This window comes from Balaenoptera musculus, chromosome 4 (assembly GCF_009873245.2).
Source record: "Balaenoptera musculus isolate JJ_BM4_2016_0621 chromosome 4, mBalMus1.pri.v3, whole genome shotgun sequence".
NCBI classification, from domain to species: Eukaryota; Metazoa; Chordata; class Mammalia; order Artiodactyla; family Balaenopteridae; genus Balaenoptera; species Balaenoptera musculus.
Genome location: NC_045788.1, coordinates 135754147 through 135774832, shown reverse-complemented (window position 1 = coordinate 135774832; position 20686 = coordinate 135754147). Strand labels below are relative to the sequence as shown.

Sequence of the window (20686 nt, the reverse complement as noted above, 5' to 3'; positions counted from 1 at the left end):
CCTCGCTCTCAACGCCCTGCGATGTGAGAGCCATGGTGAGAAACATCCCGGGAGCCGGTCCCTCCTCGGGCTGACGTGGCCGCGCCGGGTCCCACCGCCAGCCCCTCCCCGGGAAGGCGCGAGCGCACAGGCGCAGCGTGGCTGGTCCCGGGGCGGAAGCGGGTCCTGCCCGGGGAGCGAGGGGCTGGCCCTTGTGCTCCGTGGACCCAGCGGCTCGGCCCGCGCGCCTTCCCGGCGTGGACGCATCGAGCTGGCCGTTGCAGGAGGCTTCTGGGGGTTTCCAGGAGGACGGGGCGGGTCCCCGCACCTCGCTGGGCAGGTCTTACCTGACTGCCAGTTTGGGAAGAAGGGCTGGGCGCCCTGCGCAGCTCTTTCAGCTTCGCCCCTGGGGGAACCCAGCTCCACCCAGCGCAGCCGTGCCTCAGTGGGGTCGTCTGCTTGGTTCTGGGCCTCTGTGTAGGGAAACTGACCTAAGGCCATGGTCATATTTTGACCTCTGTCCTTACCTAGGAGTATTTTTTATCCTTTTCAGAACTAGCGTGGGAAGGGGGTGTATACGCTCCTCAGCCCTCGGGGATCCCTGGATGGGTCATGGGGGGCGGAGGCTGCCCCAGCCCCAGCGTTTCTGTTGCCCAGAGTCCTGTCTTCCCTGCCCTGTTTTCAGCCTTCCCCAGAAGCGAATTCCTCTTGTGAAGCTCAACAAAAAACAGGTGAACGGGGCCCACTCCCCTCAGGGATCAGAGTTAGAAATAAAACATCTTCATTATTGTATCTTGAGCATCTCTCCCTGTTCATAGATGCAGTTGAGGTTGACTTTGTTGTTGTTGTTTTTTTTTAAAGATTTTTTTGATGTGGACCATTGTTTTAAAAGTTTTTATTGAATTTGTTACAGTCTTTGCTTCTGTTTTATGTTTCCGTTTTTTGGCCATGAGGCATGTGGGATCTTAGCTCCCCAACCAGGGATCGAACTCGCACCCCCTGCATTGGAAGGCGAAGTCTTAACCACTGGACGCGCCAGGGGAGTCCCCCCGACTCTGCTTTTTAATAGTTATAGTGTGTTTCATGGTACACTATACCAGGGATTCACCAACTTTTTCTGTAAAGGACCAAATAGTAAATATTTTAAGCTTTCTGGGCCATACGGTCTTTGTCCCAACTGTAGTGCACAGCAGCTATAGACAATGTGCAGACACGCATGGCTGTGTTCCAGTAAAGCTTGATTTACCAAGACAGGCCACGGGCTGTGGGGTGCTGACCCTGCACTACAGCATCATTTATTTTTCCTGTCCCCTATTTGTGGACATTTAGGACCTAAATATATTAATTCTTACTTGAGAGTGCTTTATACCTTTAGAAATTAAAGCCTCTCGCCCCCCAACAGGAAAAACTTCGCAGACCCATGTGGTACTTGTGCTTTAGTTGTCCGTGGTTAGAAAAAATGGGCAATGACAAGAAGCAACTACTCAGAGACATTGACAAATGAGAGCTATTTCATCATCCATGACAGATCTACCCTTATTTGTAAACAGCAGTACAATAAGGGCCTACTGTATAGCATGGGGGACTCTACTCAGTACTCTGTAATGACCTATATGGGAAAAGAATCGAAAAAAGAGTGGATATATGTATATGTATAACTAGCACAACATTGTAAATTAACTATACTCCAATAAAAATTAATTAAAAAAAAAAGAAAACAGCAGTATAAGACTTTCAGTTTGCAGATGATGCTTGGTGTATTCAGACTCTTTGCAAGAAACGCGTGGCTCCTGTGGACAGTCTGGCCCTCAGGGCGAACCCCAGGGAGGCCACACACCGCCTCCCTAGGCTCGCCCTTGCCAGTCCCTGTGAGGCCAGCACCCCGCGTCTGCCCACACGGGGGCAGCCTGCACTGTCCTTCACCAGCGGAACTGTTTGCTCCCTTCTCCCACATACCGCCCCTCCCCACCACTGCCGTTGTTCTCCTTTCCCCTTTTTTGTTTTCTCTCTCCTAGGCCTTGGGCAGGCCTGAGGTTCGTAGTACACCCACCTGTTGGTATCTGGTTCCGGAGTTTGTGGGTGGTAAACCTCCAACTGCTGCCTTGGCCTGAGGGGGCAGACACCAAGAAGTGAAGGATGATTTGAGGCATTCCTGAAATCTTTCAAGCTGAAAATAGAGGAGACTCTCCTCCGACTGGGGCACCTTAAGTGCTTCTGCCTGAAGGCGGAGACTGTTAATGACTTTCAGGAAATCAGCGCTGTAATGCTGTGAAAATGGCTTTCACTGAAACACCTGGGCACCCCCTTGGAGGGGAGTCCGGGCACAGAAATGGGGGACTTATTTTAGCTCCTCCTTTAGTTGGTAAACAGCAGCTATATTCTGTGATAGATTAGTGTTGGGCCGCAATAAGTTTTGTCCCGAGGAGGAAAGTATAACAAAACCTATTTTGGGTTGTCAGCTGACATTTGAATATAGAGCTTTGTCAGGAATGCCACCATGTTGGTTTACTTGGAAAAGAGCTTTGTTTTACAGGTCCAGGAAGTCGTGTGTGAGTTAAAGGGAACAAGATTAGGAGGAAGGCCTGATGCACTTTTCTACATCCCTGCCAATGTACCACACACACCAGTGTCATTGTACCACATACACCAGGATCATTGTACCACAGGCAACAATGTCATACCACATACAACAATGCAGTGTACTACGTACAATGGTGTCATTGTACCCCATACACCAGGATCATTGTACCACATACACCAGGATCATTGTACCACATACACCAGGGTCATTGTACCACATACACCAGGGTCATTGTACCACATACACCAGGATCATTGTACCACATACACCGATACAATGTGTCATGTACAGCAGTGCCATCTGCTGTCTCTCCAGGGCTGTTCCCGCTCACCTTGCAGAGGGCATTTCTCTGTCTTCATCATTTTGTTGTAACCTTTCCTTGAGGGGATATTTTCTTGTTTAATTTCCTTCTGTTCCATGTAGTTTTAACATCAGGCTATGAGTAAAATTTAAAAAAACCTGCTCACAGAAATATAGTAAGATTTAAGAAAAATGTAAGGTTACCGCTTCACACCCACTAGCACAGTAATCATAAGAAACGTGGATAATAACACGTGTTGTTGAGGATATGGAGAAATCGGAACCCCACACACTGCTGGTGGGAAAGGAAGATGGTGTAGCTACTTTGGAAAATAGTTTGGCAGTGGCTCAAGAGGTTGATAAGCATAGAGTTACTTTATGACCCAACAATTCCCCCTTTAGGTACATACCCAGGAGAATTGAAAACATATGTCCACACAAAAACATGAGCATGAATATTCATAGCAGCATTATTCATAACAGCCCCAAACCCAGATGTCCATCAGTGGATGAATGGATAGATAAACAAAATGTGGTCTTCCCATAAAATGGAATATCATTCGGCCATAGAAAGGAATGAAGTACCAACACATGCCACATGGATGGACCTTAAAAACGTTATGCTAAATGAAAGAATCCAGTCACAAAAGGCCACATAGAATTTTATTTGCCTGAAATTTCCAGAATAGACCAATCTGTAGAGATGGAAAGTAGATAGGCAGGTGCTGTGGCGTGGGGCAGTGTGCTAGAGGGATTGGAGGGTGACAGCCAAAGAGTAGGGGGTTTCTTTTTGCGTTGATGAAAACGTTCTAAAATTGTGGTGATAGTTGCACAACTCTGAATATAGTAAAACCCATTGATTTATATACTTTAAATGGGTGAATGGTATGGCATGTGAGTTATATTTCAGTAAAGCTATTCTTTAAAAAAAAGTGGGGTTAGTACCTATTGGAGAATTCTATCCATCTTCTTTTTTAATTTTTTAAATTGGTTTCCGGCCATGCCACTGTGCGGCTTGTGGGATCTTAGTTCCCTGCCGAGGGATTGAACCTGCGCCCTCGGCAGTGAAAGTGCAGGGTCCTAACCACTGGACCGCCAGGGAATTCAATTCTATCCCTCTTCTCGGCTCAGCTAACACTTTTTCACAGGCAGGGCTAGAGTTTGTCAGTGTGATGACGATGGTAGAGGCCTGGCAGCGTTAGGTCCTCTGCCCCACGCGTGACATTTATCACCTCGTTTAATTCTTACAGTGATCTGTGCGGTAATAACTTTCCTGATTTTGTAAATGTGGAGACAAAGGTTCAGAAAGGTAGAGTTATTGCTGAGGTCACACAGCTAGGATTCAAACCTCGGTCAACCTCCATACCCCACTCTCCTAAAGTTCATGCCGCTGTGACTGTGTTTGTGAAGCACGGGCGGGCTTAGGTGGGCACCTGCCCTCACCTGCTTAGGACCACGTGGACTCAAAGTGGAGCTGGAGTGGTCGCCCTTGGACGGGCATTTGGAGGGCTGGGATCTGCGGTCCTGCTGTTTAAGCACGCTCCCTCCCGGCTTGACCACTGGCCTTCTCTTGACAAGCAGAGACGCCTGAGTCCGTGGAAGAGCAGACTCAGGGCCCAGGGAACCTGACTTCACATTGACCCCGAGAGGGCGTGTTATTAGCCACGTTTTAGAGAAAAGGAAGCAGGCTCCAAGGAGAGAAGGAATGCGGAGTGATGTGAGGGTGGCGGTGAGGCTGCGCTCCATCGCAGGCAGGAGGAGCCTTTATTAGGAGCACGTGTGTCACGGTGGGGTCCCCTGACCCTGGCATCAGAGACAGCCAGGGTGCGCGAGCCCAGTCCAGACCCACTGAGTCAGCCTCTGGGATGTAGGTCCGGGGATGTGTATTTGTTGAGGCCCCAGGTGATTTCAGGGCACGCTGTCTGCAAACCACTGACCTAGAGACGCCAGAGGAGGGGCTGCGCCCTCATCCTGAGCCCTGGTCCCTGGTCCCAGGGCTTCAGTTGTCATTTCGCAGGTTCTTGAGGTGAAGTGTTAGACAGACCTGACCATCGATCGTGTGACTCCGACCCTGGGCCTCTGAATATGTGTAGCATCAGAGGGTGGCGGTGAGAGACGTCCTCGGGGTGATCCACTCTGACCCCTCATTTTGAGCGTGAAGCTCCCAGACAGTGAGAAGCTTGCTCTGGGCCATGGACTTAGCATCAGAACCCACATTTTCTTGCCGTTTCTAGCGGACTTTCTGCTTTCCTGCATCCTCCTTCCAGAGTGTAAGATCCAGATACTGTCCCAAATGAACTCCCCAAACTGTATTCTTCCAGGGAAGAATCAGAAAGTGGGAGCGGGGCTGTTGGAGGAGAAAGGGAAGCGGTAGTGTCAGCCTGAGAAGGGTTGGAGAAGGGACGCACTGGAGCTGAGTCCTTCCTGGGTTTGGCCTCTGTCCTCATTTCAGCCCCTCCTCTGGTCTCACGGTGGCTCCAGGACGCACGTATTACATCTTTATTAGATGTGAAGAAACTGAGGCATGGAGGGGTCAGGGAACTTATCCCACATCATACAGTTGGGGTTTGACCCCAGGAGTGTCTGAGTTCAAGTCTATCACCTGTCAGCCACACCTGTTTCTGCCTCCAAAGATGGGCAGCCTAGGGTGCAGGGTAGGGATGGGCCACCTCAGAGCAGTTTTTATTGTGTCTCATTTTTGTGTTATAATGGGCGACCTCATTGGCCACAAGGAACCGGCAGCACCGAGCTTTGAGGAGAAAGAAGGCCTGCCCGGAAGTCCCTGCGGGCCAAGCCCTCTCCCTGCAGCCTGACTTTTTATGGTCGAATTTCAGTTTTCCAGCCTCTCCCACTCACCGTGAAAACCCACATCCCATAAAGGGCAGCAGGTGTTATTAGAGGGGCAAGAAGGGGAGAGTGGTCCCGCCAGGCAGGCTTCTCCCATTCCTGAGGAATTTGTCCTGGGGTGAAGGTCCCTGTTGATCTCAAGGGTCCCTGTCCAGCTCTGCAGCTCTGGCCACAAGCATTTGGACGCCTCTGGTGCCTTAGAATCAGAAGGTGAGGCAAAACCCAGGACTGCAAAGCATCTACTAAGCAGTTATTAGGGCAGTAAGTAATTGCTGTTCTAACTTTGACCTTTTCACAAAGGGAGACTCTAAACTGATTAAGAGGAGAGGGGATTTCAGGATGTCATCGAGGAAGCAGGTCAAGTATAGAGCATGTTGGAGATGGGCAGCACAGACCTTCGATTCTCAGGTCGTCTCTGGGACTCAGTGTCCTGGGTGACTGGCCTCTGAGCCTCAGATAGTGAAGGTGGGACCAGCGGTTCGCAACCTTAACCATTCAAGGGAATCACATGTGGAGCCTTTTTAAAGAAACTTTATTGAGGAATAATTGACAAATATAATTGTATGTATTTAAAATGTACAACGTGATGATTTGATATATTGATACATACATATTGTAGAATGATTACCAAGATCAAGATAATTAACACATCTATTATCTCACACAGTTAACTCATTGTTTGCCTGGGTGTGTGTGTGTGTGTGTGTGTGGTGGGAATGCTTAAGATTTACTTTCAGCAACTTTCAAGTACACAATACCATATTATTAACTAGTCACCATGTTGTGCATTAGACCCTCAGAACTTATTCTTCTGATAATTGAAAATTTATACCTTTTGACATTTCCCCCTCCTTCCAACCCCTGATAACCACCATTCTATTTTCTGTTTCTAGGAAATTGGATTTTTAAAAAAATTCCACATATAAGTGATAACATAAGTATTTGTCTTTCTCGATCTGGGTTATCTACAAATTCATACATGTTGTCGCAAATGACAGGATTTCATTCTTTTTTTATGTTTGAGTAATATTCCATTGTATATATGTGCCACATTTTCTTTATTCGTTCATCTGTTGAAGGACATTCTAAGTTGTTTCCATATCTTGGCTATTGTGAATAATGCTGCAGTGAACATGGGTGTATGCATATTTCTTTGAGATACTGATTTCAGTTCCTTCAGATATAACCTAGGAATGGGATTGCTGGGTCATAGGGTAGTTAAATTTTTACTTTTTTGTGGAACCGCCATACTGTTTTCCATAAAGGCTGTATCAGTTTACATTTCCATCAGTAGTGTATAAGGGTTCCCTTTTCTCCACATCCACACCGACACTTGTTATCTTTTGTCTTTTTAATAATAGCCATCCTAGCAGGTGTGAGGTGGTTTTGATTTGCATTTCCCTGATGATTAGTGATGTTGAGCACCTTCTCATATAACTTTTGTATGCCTTCTTTGGAAAAATGTCTATTCAGGTCCTTTGCCTGTTTTTAAATTGGATTATTTGCTTTTTTGCTATTGAGTTGTATGAGGTCTTTGTATATTTTCAGATACACAGTTTGTGAATATTTTCTCCCATCCTGTAGGCTGACTTTTAAAATTATTGCTTGTTTCCTTTGCTGTGTAGAAGCTCTTTAGTTTGATACAGTTCCACTTGTTTATTTTAGCTTCTGTTGCCTATACTTTTGATATCTTATCTAAGAAGTCATTGCCAAGACCACTGTCAAAGATCTTTTTCCCTATGTTTTACTCCAGGAGTTTTACAGTTTCAGGTCTTACATTTAAGTCTTTGATCCATTTTGAAATAATTTTTGTGTGTGGTGTAAAATAGCGGTCCATTCTTTTGCATGTAGATATCTGGTTTTCTCCGCACCATTTGTTAGAAGAGATTATTCTTTCTCCAATGTGGATTTTTGGTACCCTTTCAAAAATTAGTTGACCATATATGTGTGGGTTTACGCCTGGGCTCTCTATTCTGTTCCACTGGTCTATGTGACTGTTTTTATGCCAGTACCATACTTTTTTGGTTACTGTAGCTTTGTAATATAGTCTGAAATCAAGACATATGATACCTCCAACTTTGTTCTTCTTTCTCATGATTACTGTGGCTATTCAGGGTCTTTTGTGGTTCCATACAAATTGTAGGGTAGTTTTTTTTCTGTTTCTGTGAAAAATGCCATTAGAATTTTGATAGGGATTGCACTGAATCTCTAGAACACTTTGGGTAGTATGGACATTTTCATAATATTAATTCTTCCAATCCATGAACATGGAGTATATTTACATTTATTTGTGTCTTCTTCAGTCTGTTTCAACACTGTCTTATAGTTTTAAGTACAGGTCTTTCACATCCTTGGTTAATTTATTCCTAAGTATTTAATAGTTTTTGATGCTTTTATAAATGGGATTGCTTTCTTAATTTGTCTTTCAGATAGTTTGTTATTAGTGTATAGAAATGCAAATGATTTCTGATGTTGATTTTGTATCCTGCAATTTATTTATTAGTTCTAACAGATTTTTGGTGAATCTTTAGGGTTATCTATGTCTAAGATTATATCATCTGCAAACATAATTTTGCTACTTCCTTTCTGAGTTGGACGCCTTTTATTTCTTTTTCTTGCCTAATTGCTAAGGCTAGGACTTCCAGTACTATGTTGAATAGAAATGGTGAGAGTAGGTATCCTTGTCTTGTTCCTGATCTTAGAGGAAAGGCTTTAAAATTTTACCATTGAGTATGATGTGGCTGTGGACTTTTCATATACGGCCTTTATTATGCTGAGGAACATTTCTTTTATAGTTGATTTGTTGAGAGTTTTTATCATGAAAGGATGTTAAGTTTTGTCAAGTGCTTTTTCTGCATCTATTGAAATGATCATTTGATTATTATCCTTCATTCTGTTAATGTGATGTATCACATTTATTGATTTACATATGTTCAATTATCCTTGCATCCCAAGGATGAATCCCACTTAATCATGGTTTGTGATCATTTCAGTGTGTTCTTGAATTCAGTTTCCTAGTATCTTGGTGAGGATTTTTGCATCTGTGTTCATCCTTTGACGATTGACCTATAGTTTTCTTTTCTTGTGGTGTCCTTGTCTGGCTTTGGTATCTGGGTAATGCTAGTCTTGTAAAATGAGTTTGGAAGTTTTCCTTCCCCTTCAGTTTTTTAGAAGAGTTTGAAAAGGATTGGTATTAATTTTTCTTTAAATGTTTGGTAGAATTCACCTGTGAAGTCATCTGGGCTTTTATTTGTTGGAGATTTTTGATTACCCATTTAATCTCCTTACTCATTATTGGTCTGTTCATACTTTCTATTACTTCATGTTTCATTCTTGGTAAGTTGTGTGTTTCTAGGAAATTATCCGTTTCTTCTAAATTAATTCATTAGCATATAGTTGTTCATGGTAGTCTCTTATGATCCTTTGAATTTCTGTGGTATCAGTTATAATGTCTCTTCTTTCATTTATAATTTTATTAATTTGAGTAATCTGTTTTTTTTTCCTTAGTCTAGCTAAAGACTTGTCAAGTTTGTTTATCTTTTCAAAAAACCAACTCTTAGTTTTTTTTTTTTTTTTAATTATATTTCAGTAAGCCTGACTTTATAGCTACTTTATTTATTTATTTTTGGCTGTGTTGGGTCTTCGGTTCGTGCGAGGGCTTTCTCCAGTTGCGGCAAGCGGGGGCCGCTCTTCATCGCAGTGCGCGGGCCTTTCGCTATCGCGGCCCCTCCCGTTGCGGGGCACAGGCTCCAGACGCGCAGGCTCAGTAGTTGTGGCTCACGGGCCCAGCTGCTCCGCGGCATGTGGGATCCTCCCAGACCAGGGCTCGAACCCGCGTCCCCTGCATTAGCAGGCAGATTCTCAACCACTGCGCCACCAGGGAAGCCCCAACTCTTAGTTTTGTTGATCTTTTTCTATTGTCTTTCTCATCTCTATTTCCTTTATTTATATTCTAATTTTTATTTCATTCCTTTTGCTAACTTTGGGCTTAGTTTATTTTTCCTTTTCTAGTTCCTTCAGGAGTAAGGTTAAGTTGTTTATTTGAGATCTTTTTTCTTAATGTAGGCATTCATTGCTATAAACTTCCCTCTTAGAACCACTTTTGCTGTATTGAATAAGTTTTTGTATGCTGTGTTTCTATTATTGTTTGTCTCTAGATATTTTTTTATTCCTTCTTTGACCTATTGGTTGTTCAGAAGTGTGTTGTTTAATTTCCACGTATTTGTGAAGTTTCCAGCTTTCCTCGTTACTGATTTCTAGTCTCATACCACTGTGGTTGGAAAAGATACTCAATATGATTTCAGTCTGCTTAAATTTCTTAAGACTTGTTTTGTGACCTAACATGATTTACCCTGGAGAATGTTTCATGTGTGCTAGAGAAGAACGTTGGATGGAATGTTCTTTACATGTCTATTAGGGTATTTGATTGAAAGTGTCTTTCAAGTCTATTTTTAAAATTGATTCTCTCTGGATGATCTACCCATTGTTTAAGGTGAGGTATTGAAATCACCCACGATTATTGCATTGCTATCTATTTTTTGCCTTTATTAATAGCTTTATTAATAATTGTTTCATATATTTAGGTGCTTCAATACTGGGTGCATATATGTTTCCAGTTGTTATACCCTCTTGATTAATTAATCCCTTTATCATTATAACAATATAATGACCTTCTTTGTCTTTCATTACAATGTTTGACTTAAAGTCTATATTGTGTGATATAGGTATAGCTGTCTCAGCTCTCTTGGTTTCCACTTTCATAAAATATCTTCACTTTCAGCCTGTGTCTTTAAAGCTTACATGACTCTCTTCTAAGCAGTATATATAGTTGGGTTTTGTTTTTTTGTCCATTCAGTTACTTTTGGCCTTTTAAATAGAAAATTTAAACCATTTACATTTAGAGTAGTTATTGATAGGCAAAGACTTACTATTGCTATTTCATTAATTTCTTTCTAATTGTTTTGTAGTTTCTTTGTTCCTCTCTTCCTTTTTTGCTGTCTTTCTTTGTGAGTTGATTTTTTATATAGTGGTATGCTTTGATTTTTTTTTTCTTTATCATTTATGTATCTATACAATAGATACTTTTTGCTTTGTGGTTACCATGAGGCTTTCATAATACATCTTGTTGTTATAACTGTTAAGCTTATAACTTAACTTCAGTTGCATAAAAGTGTTCTACACATTTCCTTGCTCACACCCTCAACTTATATTGTTGATGTCCCAATTTACAACTTTTTATACTATGTATCCATTAACAAAATATTGTAGCTATAATTATTTTTAAGACTTTTGTCTCTTAGCCTATATGCTAGAGTTCAAAGTGGCTTACACACCACCATTACAGTATTAGGGTATTTTGAATTCTACTATACCTTTACCAATAAAGTTGATACTTCCATGTTTTCATGTTACTAATTAGTGTCTTTTTGTTTCAGTTTGAAGAACTCCCGTTAGCATTTCTTGTAAGGCAGGTCTAGTGCTGATAAATTCCCTTAGCTTTTGTTTTTCTGGGAAAGTCTTTATTTCTCCTTCATTAATGAAGTACAGTTATTCTAGATGAAGTATTCTTGGTGAATAGTTTTTTTCCTTGAGCATTTTGAATGTGTCATCCCCTCTTCTGGCCTGCAAGGTTTCTGCTGAGAAATTTGCTGATAGCCTTATTGGGATTCCATTGTATGTGATGAGTCTCTTTTCTCTTTCTGTTTTAAAATTTCTCTTTGTCTTTGATTTTTGAGAGGTTAATTATAATGTATCTTGGTGAATATCTCTTTGGGTTATATCTATTTGGGGACCTTTGGGTTTTATGTACCTGGATGGCCGTGTCTCTCCCCAGATTTAGGAATTTTTCAGCTGTGATTTCTTTAAATATGTTTCTGTCCTTTTCTCTCTCTCTTCTTTTGTTTTGTTTGATAGTATCCCATAATTCACATAAGTTTTCTTCAGTCTTTTTCAATCTAATTTTTTTCTCCTCTGTCTGGATAATATCAAGAAATCTATCTTCGAGTTCACAGATTCTTTTTTTTTTTTAGTTTTTTAAATTTTATTTTTGGCTGCATTGGGTCTTTGTTGCTGTGCGCGGGCTTTCTCTGGTTGTGGAGAGTGGGGGCTACTCTTCGTTGTGGTGCGCGGGCTTCTCACTGCTGTGGCTTCTCTTGTTGCAGAGCACGGGCTCTAGGCTCGCGGGCTTCAGTAGTTGCAGCACGCAGGCTCAGTAGTTGTGGTTCGTGGGCTCTAGAGCGCAGGCTCAGTAGTTGTGGCGCGTGGGCTTAGTTACTCCGCACCATGTGGGATCTTCCTGGACCAGGGATCGAACCCGTGTCCCCTGCATTGGCAGGTGGATTCTTAACCACTGTGCCACCAGGGAAGTCCGAGTTCACAGATTCTTTATTCTGCCTGAGAGCTTCAACAGCTCTCTATTGCATTTTTTCATTCCATTCATTGTGGTCTTCAGCTCCAGAGTTTGTTTGGTTCTTTTTAAAAATGATTTCTGTCTGTTTGTTGAACTTACTTTGTTCATTTATTGTTTTCCTGAATTCGTTAAGTTGTGTTCTCCTAAATCTTGCTGAACTTCCTAAAATAATTATTTTGAAATCTTTTTTTGGTAACTCGCAGATCTCCATTTCTTTGGGATTGGTTACTGGAAAATCATTATGTTTCTTTGGTGGTGTCATGTTTCCTTGCTTTTTCATGTTTCTGATGGCTTTGCATTGATGTCTGTGCATTTGAGGGTGCATTCACTTTTTGGACTGGCTTCAGTGGGAAAAGACTTTCACCTAAATGTGGCTGCAAGGGTGCTAGCCTGGTGGGATACAGTGTCTTTCATTCTTGGAAGGCACAGCAGCATAGTCTCCATGCAGCTCTGTCAGCTGAGGTCCTCATAGGTGCAGACTGCTGGAATATTCTGTGGCCAAGACTGCAAAGGTCCTATGGGTGGGAGTGGCAACAAAGGCTTTTGGGAACTTTGGAGGTGAAGGTTGCTGGGGTCTTCTGCTTTTCCCATGGGAGGAAGTTCTAGCCAATGGGATCCCTCTTGGCTGTGGTCTGGTGTGCTGGCAAACAGTAGAAGTGGAGCTGGAGTCCTGGGACCACTTGCTGAGGCAGCATCCCTTGTGTCTAAGGTGTGGGCATGTACAGATGGCCTGTGGAACCAAGGTCTGGGTCTCTGGGTCTCACCACAGTGACTCTGGCTGGCGGGGTGTGGTGATGCAGCAGTGGCACAGACCCTGGGGTGACAAGGTGCAGCAATGGCTTGGTCCTCGGCCCCAGGGGGCAGGGGGCAGTAGCAGCACAGCCTGCAGATGGTGGGTTGAAGTCCCAACTTTGACCCCAGGGGGCAGTTGTAGGACGGTAGTAGCACTTACCTGGTGGTGGCTTGTTAAAACCTTGTGTTAGGATCCAGGGAGCAGGGCTCAGGGCAGTGGCAGTGCCTCTGGCAATGACAGTTCAGAGCTTTGACCTGGGACCGAGGGGCAGGCTGGGAGCACTGATAGTGTGGCTTGGCAATGATGGTTCAGAGTGGTGGCCTGAGTCGTGGGGTTGGGGCTCAGGGCAGCCCCATCAGTGATGATTCAGAGCCAAGACTTGGGAGCTGGGTGTGAGGCTCAGGGCAGTAACAGTGTGGTACTGGTAATGGTCAGAGTGTGACCTGGGACCCAGAAGGTGGGGCTCAGGGCAGCAGAGGCTGCCCCAGAAATGGTGGCACAAAGCTGTGACCTGACACTGAGAGCAGGGCTCCGGGCAGCCGTGGCTCCCATCATGTATACGGTGATGCGCTGTGAGGTCCTGATCCCAGAGAGTGGGGCACAGCAGTGCCTGGGGCCTCTGAGGACAGTGACAGCTCCAGCCCTAGGGAGGGGACATGGTTGTGGGCACTCCGGGCAGCTCCGTCAGCTGGGATCAGCGTTGGTGTAGACTGGGGGAGACCTCAGTAGCAAAGGCTGCAGACGTACACAGTGGTGAGGCTTGCTGGGCTTCTGCTTTCCTTTTTCCAGGAGGTGGAATTCCTCTGGGGGTGATCTCCCTGGCACTCAGACGCTCTTGACTTGAGGATGGGGTAACACAGGTAAAATGCTTCCTGTACTTTTTTACATGGCCATCCTCGGTTTTTGAGTTCTGCGGGATTTTTGATGCTCCTTCATTGTATTCCAGAGCTTTCCCTGAGCTATTTTTGTTGGTTTGCAGTTGCTTATTGTTTTTGTGAGGTGATGAACATTGGGACCTCCTAGCCCTCCACCTTGCTGATGTCACCTCCCTCTCACATGCAGAGCTTTAAAAACTGCAGAGGCCGGGGTCCCATCCCGAGGGTCTGATTTAATTGGTCTGCGGTGTGCCAACATCCTGGGGGTCCTAAAGCTGTCAGGTGACTTTGCTCTTCACCAAAGTTTCCTTTCTGAGTCTCTGGGCTATAGGAACAAGCTCCTTTAACTTCTCCCAGCTGGAACATTCTGGATTTTCAAGCCTACAGTTAACAATAGTTTTGGGAGGCAGGAGAGAGAATGCCAGTTGCTGTACCACTGAACAAGTTTATGCTGCCTAAATAATTTCTAAAATAGTACCAATCCATGCTGAGTACAGATTAATCCAAAGCACAAATGCTTTAACATTCAGTTCAGCCAGGACAGTGAAATATGAGTGGCCAGACCACAACAGGGGCTCAGTACTTTTTAGTTCTTTTCACAAGTCTCCTTTAAAAACAAGCTATACCTGTGAGTGTCCCAAGTGTTATGGTTGATGCCTGAAAAATATGAAACGGATCTCTGAATCTGTGGGACTTCGCAGTGAGCTTGAGACACTTCCATCTTTGAACACTGGATGGCGCAAGAAGACCGCTGGGCTGAGGATGCTGACTCAGGTCCTTGAGGCTACCGTCAAAATCAGGCAACAGGGAGGGTCATTTTTTTTTTTTTCAGATGTTAGGATCCAGACAAGGCAAAAAAGAACTCTATGTGTTGCTACTGGGATAAAATGCAGAGTTCATATTCTCTTGTGGGCCGTTGGATCTCCTTGGGTGAGAAACGCAGACAGATAAACAATAGTTCAAGGTGATAGCTGCCAGAGAAGGGACCTGGCCAGAATTTTTCACACCAGGTAGCAGGTTTTAATTAAATTTTCACACCGGGTAGCAGGTTTTAATTTCTATCATCACTGGGAGCAGGGAGACAGGTCCTGACTTACAGGCAAAAAGAGCAAGGGTCGCTTTGGAGTTTAAAGTGACCACCCACACAAAGAAAGGGGGGCTACTCTTGGACTCCTCTTCTGCCAGATGCTTCTAGAATTAGAAAGTGGTCCATTTGGTGGAGAGCTGGAAAGGAGCCACTTCTCCCCAACCAATGGGAGGGCTGCCTGTCTGTTGTTAGAGGTGTGCGTTTGATCTGAGGACAGAGCTTCAAAGTAGAGTGAAAACGACACCAGGGTGTCCTTGGACTGCTCTGTCTGCAGGTGACTGACAGGCTCCAGATCCCACACGGCTGGGGCAGTGACGTGACCCAGCACACATCACCTAGTGACTGCACAGTTGGGGGGGGGCCTCATTTGAAACGATCTCTTTGGTCCGCTGGACTTCCCCAGTGCCTCTGTGATCTGTCCTCCCATCAAGATGAATTCAACTTGCAGATCAGGGGAGCTCTGATCACGGTTTCTCCCTTCTCACTCTCTTCTCCTTCCACCCCTCTTGCTATTTATACACATCCCAGCCTTGTCTTGAGTGGGTGTTTGTTTTCTCTTGGGCATTTCATCTAGAGCGTGCTAGCAAGACCTGGATGAGGCCCTTACTGTGGTATTGAAGTTTTTCCTCTTATTTGGAGGAGTAAACTACAGATGACAGTTTCTCTGATTGGAGTTGCCTTACTGGCAGTGGTTGGCTGTTTGGGAAACAGATCCTGCTTCAGAGTATTCACGTTGGGATAATGAGATCTTTGTGATTGTTGTGGTTTAATATTCAGGCCAGGGGACCACACCGTAGCCCACGTTGGGAGCCATGGCGCACATGGACACAGGCATCAGCAGAAATTGTATGAAAAAGGAAATATTCTGTGTCTTTATTTACAAGGCAGTGTTTCTGATACCAGTAGGAGCAAAATATTGGCAGTGAGCAACTGTTAGAATTCATCATCTTCCTTTTATAGTTTGCTAGTGGCAGGAGTCTAGGGGGGAGGCCACTGCCACTGAAAATGTCCCTCAGGAAGCTAACGAAGCACTGTCAGCATGTTTTATTGGGGTGGTTTGCCCTAGAATCCTGCTCCTTAAAAGCTGGTCTGGAGACCAACAGAATCAACAGTACCAGGAGCTTGTGAGAAATGCAGAGTCTCAGGCCCTGCCTGGAACCTACTGGGAGCTAGAGAAGCAGTGCCGCAGAAGTGTGCCTGGCTCTGAGGTCCAAGCCACTGTGGTAGAGAATTCCCAGTCTCCTGGACCAGTCGGTCTGGCCATCAGCAAGCCATCTGGTGCAGTTGGGGGACGCCCATCCTTGACATGAGGGCGCTGTTCGCCGGGCCCTGGGGCTCTGCTGGGAGGACCCACGAGGCCAGATCCTTGGCGATTATCATAGTTTTGCCCCTTTGACTTTGGGGGACGGCTGTTCCCAAATTCCTCGGAAGTGCCAGGGGAGGTGGCCCGACGGAAGCCACCCAGCTCCTTACCCACACCCCTTGCTGCGGCTGCTGGGCAGTCAGCCGTGGAACCCCAGTCTCCCTAGCATCCATTTCTGAGGTTCACATTCACGGGGAAAAAATAGATGCCCGTGCAGCGGTGTGGTTCTGAATTCACTGAGCCACTGCAAATGCATGGGGGCTGGTGGGCCTCGAGTGGAAGAGTCCAGGGACTTCCAGACCGGGCCGTGGTGTTAACTTAGGAGTATAAAGGAGTCTTCATACACCTACAGCTTCTCTCTGGCCATTTCCATGAGCTGCTTTCTGATTCCCTACAGCACTAAGGTTGAGTGGAGGGATGAGTTTCCCTGGAGCCTTGAAGAATGAGGCAGTGGTGGTGCTGGGGATGGATTTGGTCTTTGCTTATCTGAGGCCACCCATGGGTTCTGGGACAGAAGGACCTCAGGAGCGGAGGAGATTTCGGGAGAGATGGGGCGTGGGAAGGATCAGACAGCTACACTCTGAGTGCTGGCTGTGCCTTTTCTTTCTTGTGGCCTGGGTTCCCTGCAGGTTCTGACATGCTCCAAGCTCAGATCCCAGCCAGTCGGAGGTGCTGGCAGCCCAGGGCATTCTGGCCAGGTTGATTTCACGGCATTGTTCTCACCCATTAGCTCATATTATGCAGAATGGGGTGGGGGCAGTGCCTGGTGTCCTTTCCTTTGTTTATAGACATATTTTTCTTTGTGAGGGGAAAAAAAGAGCTGACTCCCTTTTAAGGGACATGAAAACTGAGTTTTGTCTCCTCTTCCTATTACTGTCAAACAAAAGTCACCTTAGAACTCTCGATCACATGGGGTCTGTCACTGGCAGGAAGCGAGGCCTTCCCCTGTGAATGTATAACTTACAGTAAGTTCTCAGCAGACCAAAAAAAATGCCTTTTATCATGCTCTGGTTTTTTTCCTCCCACTGTTTTATTTCACTTACAACATCACTCAGGCCCAAATGGTATTTGTCAGGAGTAATTGGCAAATGCTGGAGGCTGTGTTCAAGGCTGCCTGAATGGAAAATCTCAAAGCCGTTGTCCATGTTGAAAGAAAATATTACATTTGATCTTTTTTTACGATTTCTGCAGACATGATGCGTGTCTGCATTCTTTAGCCTTATAACCCTTTATATTTGAGGGACAAAAAAAATCCCGGCAGGAAGTAGCCCTTCACAGCTAATTTACAGTATGCCGAGAGGTAACCACAACACATGAGAAGTCATTTTAAAGACATGACCATGATTTATTTTTATTAGCCATCTAATAAACCTGCACCGGTTTGCGGGTTCTTGTACGTTGAATTATGACTTCAAGCTTCGCATTTCATGTCTCCTTCTACGAGGATGTTTATTCTTCTGGATAAAAATACGACTAAGGATGGTGGCAGCCATCCTTGGGATGCTGGGACGCCCTCTCACGCGGGCTGCATTGGAGGCTACGTGCTTCTCTGGTGCAGGACATCATGTAACCAGCAAGTGAGAATCGTCTGACCAAACTGAGTCCCAGAGAGCAGAAACGATGCACCTGAGGGCCAGGAAGTGCATGGTGATAGGTCTCCCAACCCGTAGGTCTTCATACTGTATCAGACAGGCCCTCTTAGGTACACAGCAGAGTGTAAATGACATAGTTTGGAGGCTTTTTAAGGTCACACAACCCAACATAAATTTGCCTTTCTCCGTGTTCCACATGTGCATAAGTGCGTACCTATGAGGAAATGGCACAGACCAATGACGAGGACCCCAGAGCTTCCCACCTCGAATCTGCGACACGGGGATAATTCTGGAGTCATAACACACACATGCTATAGAACACATATTACAGTTGGGAGAGTGTTAGACTGAAGAACACATTTTACAGGAAACTCTGGATCAGGGGTCAGCCAGCCCCTATTTTTGTAAATAAAATTTTTTTTCTAAATGCAGACTTCTAAAAAATTGTGGTAAAATAGGTGTAACATAATAAAATTTGCCATTTAACCATTTTTAAGTGTATAATTCAGTGACATTGAGTACAATGTTGTGTGACCATCACCATTATCTATTTCCAAACTTTTTCGATCACCCCAACAGAAATTCCGTACCCATTAAACAATAAGTCCCCATTCCCTCCCGCCCCCCCCCGCACCTGGTAACCTTTCATCTACTTTATTTCTCTGTAATTTTCTATTCTAGATATTTCATAGAAGTGGAATCATATAACATTTGTCTTTTTGTGTCTGGCTTATTTCAGTCGGCATAATGTTTTTGAGGTTCATCTGTTATAGCATGTGTCAGTACTTCATTGCTCCCCCCTGCTTAATTGAGGTATAATTGACAATTAAACGTTGTATGTGTTTAAGGTGTACAACTTGATGATTTGACATACATTATGAAAGAATCACCACAATCAAGCTAATTAACATATCCATCACCTCACGTAGTTACCATCTTTTTTTTTAAAAATTTTTAAATTTTTAAATTTTTATTTATTTATGACTGTGTTGGGTCTTCGTTTCTGTGCAAGGGCTTTCTCTAGTTGCGGCAAGTGGGGGCCACTCTTCATCGCGGTGCGCAGGCCTCTCACTATCGCGGCCTCTCTTGTTGCAGAGCACAGGCTCCAGACGCGCAGGCTCAGTAATTGTGGCTCACGGGCCTAGTTGCTCCGCGGCATGTGGGATCTTCCGAGACCAGGGCTCGAACCCGTGTCCCCTGCATTGGCAGGCGGATTCTCAACCACTGCGCCACCAGGGAAGCCCAGTTACCATCTTTTTTTTTTTTTTTTTTTTTCCCATCTTTTTTGAAATTAAAATTAAAATTATTCTGTTTTGTTTTAGTGGTGGGGACACTTAAGGTCTACCCTCTTAGCAAATTTGAAGAACACATACAATACTGTTAGCTCTGGTCACAGTGTTACACATTAGATCTTCAGAACTTAACTCACCTTGCATCATTGCTTTGTTTTTATTGTGGTAAAAACATAACATAAAATTTACCATCTTAACCATTTTAAAATGTACGGTCAATAGTGTTAACTGTATTTAGTGTCGTGCAACAGATTTCTAGAACGTTTTCATCTTGCAGACCTGAAACTCTATATCCATTGAATAACACCTCCCCTTTACCCTCTCCCCTCTGCCTCTGGAACCACCATGCTACTTTTGTTTCTAAGAGTTCGACTCCTTTAGATACCTCATGTAAGTAGAATCAAGCAGTATTTGTCCTTTTGTGTCTGGCTTATTTCACTCAGCATCGTGTCCTTAAGGTTCCTCCATGTCGTAGTATGTGACAGGATTTCCTTCTTTTTTATGGCTGAATAATATTCTGCTGTTTGTATATACCATATTTTGTTTATCTATTAATCAGTTGATGGACACTTGGGACGTTTCTACCTCTTGGCTCTTGTGCGTAACACTGCTGTGAACTTGGATATGAAAGTATCTGTTTGAACATCTCCTTTCACTTTCTTTGGGTATATACCCAGGAGTATGTTAAAGAAGTTTTATTGTAACACAGCTGGATCTCTTTGTTTACCGATTGTCTATGGCAGAGTTTACAACGGCGGAGTTGAGTAGTTGTGACAGAGACCAGATGGCTCACAAAGCTGAAAATATTTACTATCTGGCCCTTTACAGAAAAAGTTTGCTGACTCCTGCTCTAGATCTAATCAAATATGTACTTTCTTTGGTGGTTCTGTTGGAGAGTTCCGTCTCCTGGTAACTGGTTTTGAACAAGGCTTAGTTCTTTACCTGGTATCTTGCACTCACTTTACCAGGTATTTGGTACCTGGTATTCGGTATCACACTGGGCGTGCTCCAACCGCAGACAGGCTCTTTTGGCCCTAATACATCTGCTCTCCTCCCAGGGCCTGGACTAACAATAATGAGGTCCTGTTCTTTCCCTCCCTTAAAACCTAGAGCAAGTATGATCTGCGCTGTGGCAACACTTTTTTTTTTTCTTGCCCCAACACATATGTTTTAGTTTCCCGCGGCTGCCGTAACAAATTACCACAAACTTGGTGGCTTAAAAACAATAGAATTTTATTCTCTCAATAAAGAATATTGGAGGCTGGCAGTCGGAAGTCCTGGAGGAAGGGAGTCCTGGAGGCTGGAAGTCAGAAGTCCTGGAAGGAAGGAGTCCTAGAGGCTGGAAGTTGGAAGTCCTGGAGGAAGGAAGGAGTCCTGGAGGCTGGAAGTCGGAAGTCCTGGAGGAAGGAAGGAGTCCTGGAGGCTGGAAGTCTGAAATCAAGGTGTCAGCAGAGTTGGTTCCTTCTGGAGGCTCTAGGGCAGAATCTGTTCCAGGTCTCTCTCCTTGCTTCTGCGGTTGCTGGCAATTGTTGGGGTTCCCTGGCTTGTAGCAGCATCACCTTAATCTC

General features: G+C 44.6%; 1 protein-coding gene across 5 annotated transcripts in view; it reads left to right on the top strand.

The window, feature by feature from the left end:
• The window catches only part of SETD4 (SET domain containing 4), a 448803-nt gene that overhangs the window by 24393 nt on the left and 403724 nt on the right, over positions 1 to 20686 (top strand). For 3 of the 5 annotated variants that reach the window (XR_005019638.1, XR_005019637.1, XR_005019639.1), the window contains exon 12: positions 17679 to 17900. The gene's annotated coding sequence lies outside the window, so the exon portion shown is untranslated. Of the gene's footprint in view, positions 1 to 17678; positions 18197 to 20368; positions 20436 to 20686 lie in introns of those variants that run through there. The other 2 variants (XR_005019640.1, XM_036849589.1) reach the window with 2 other exon arrangements.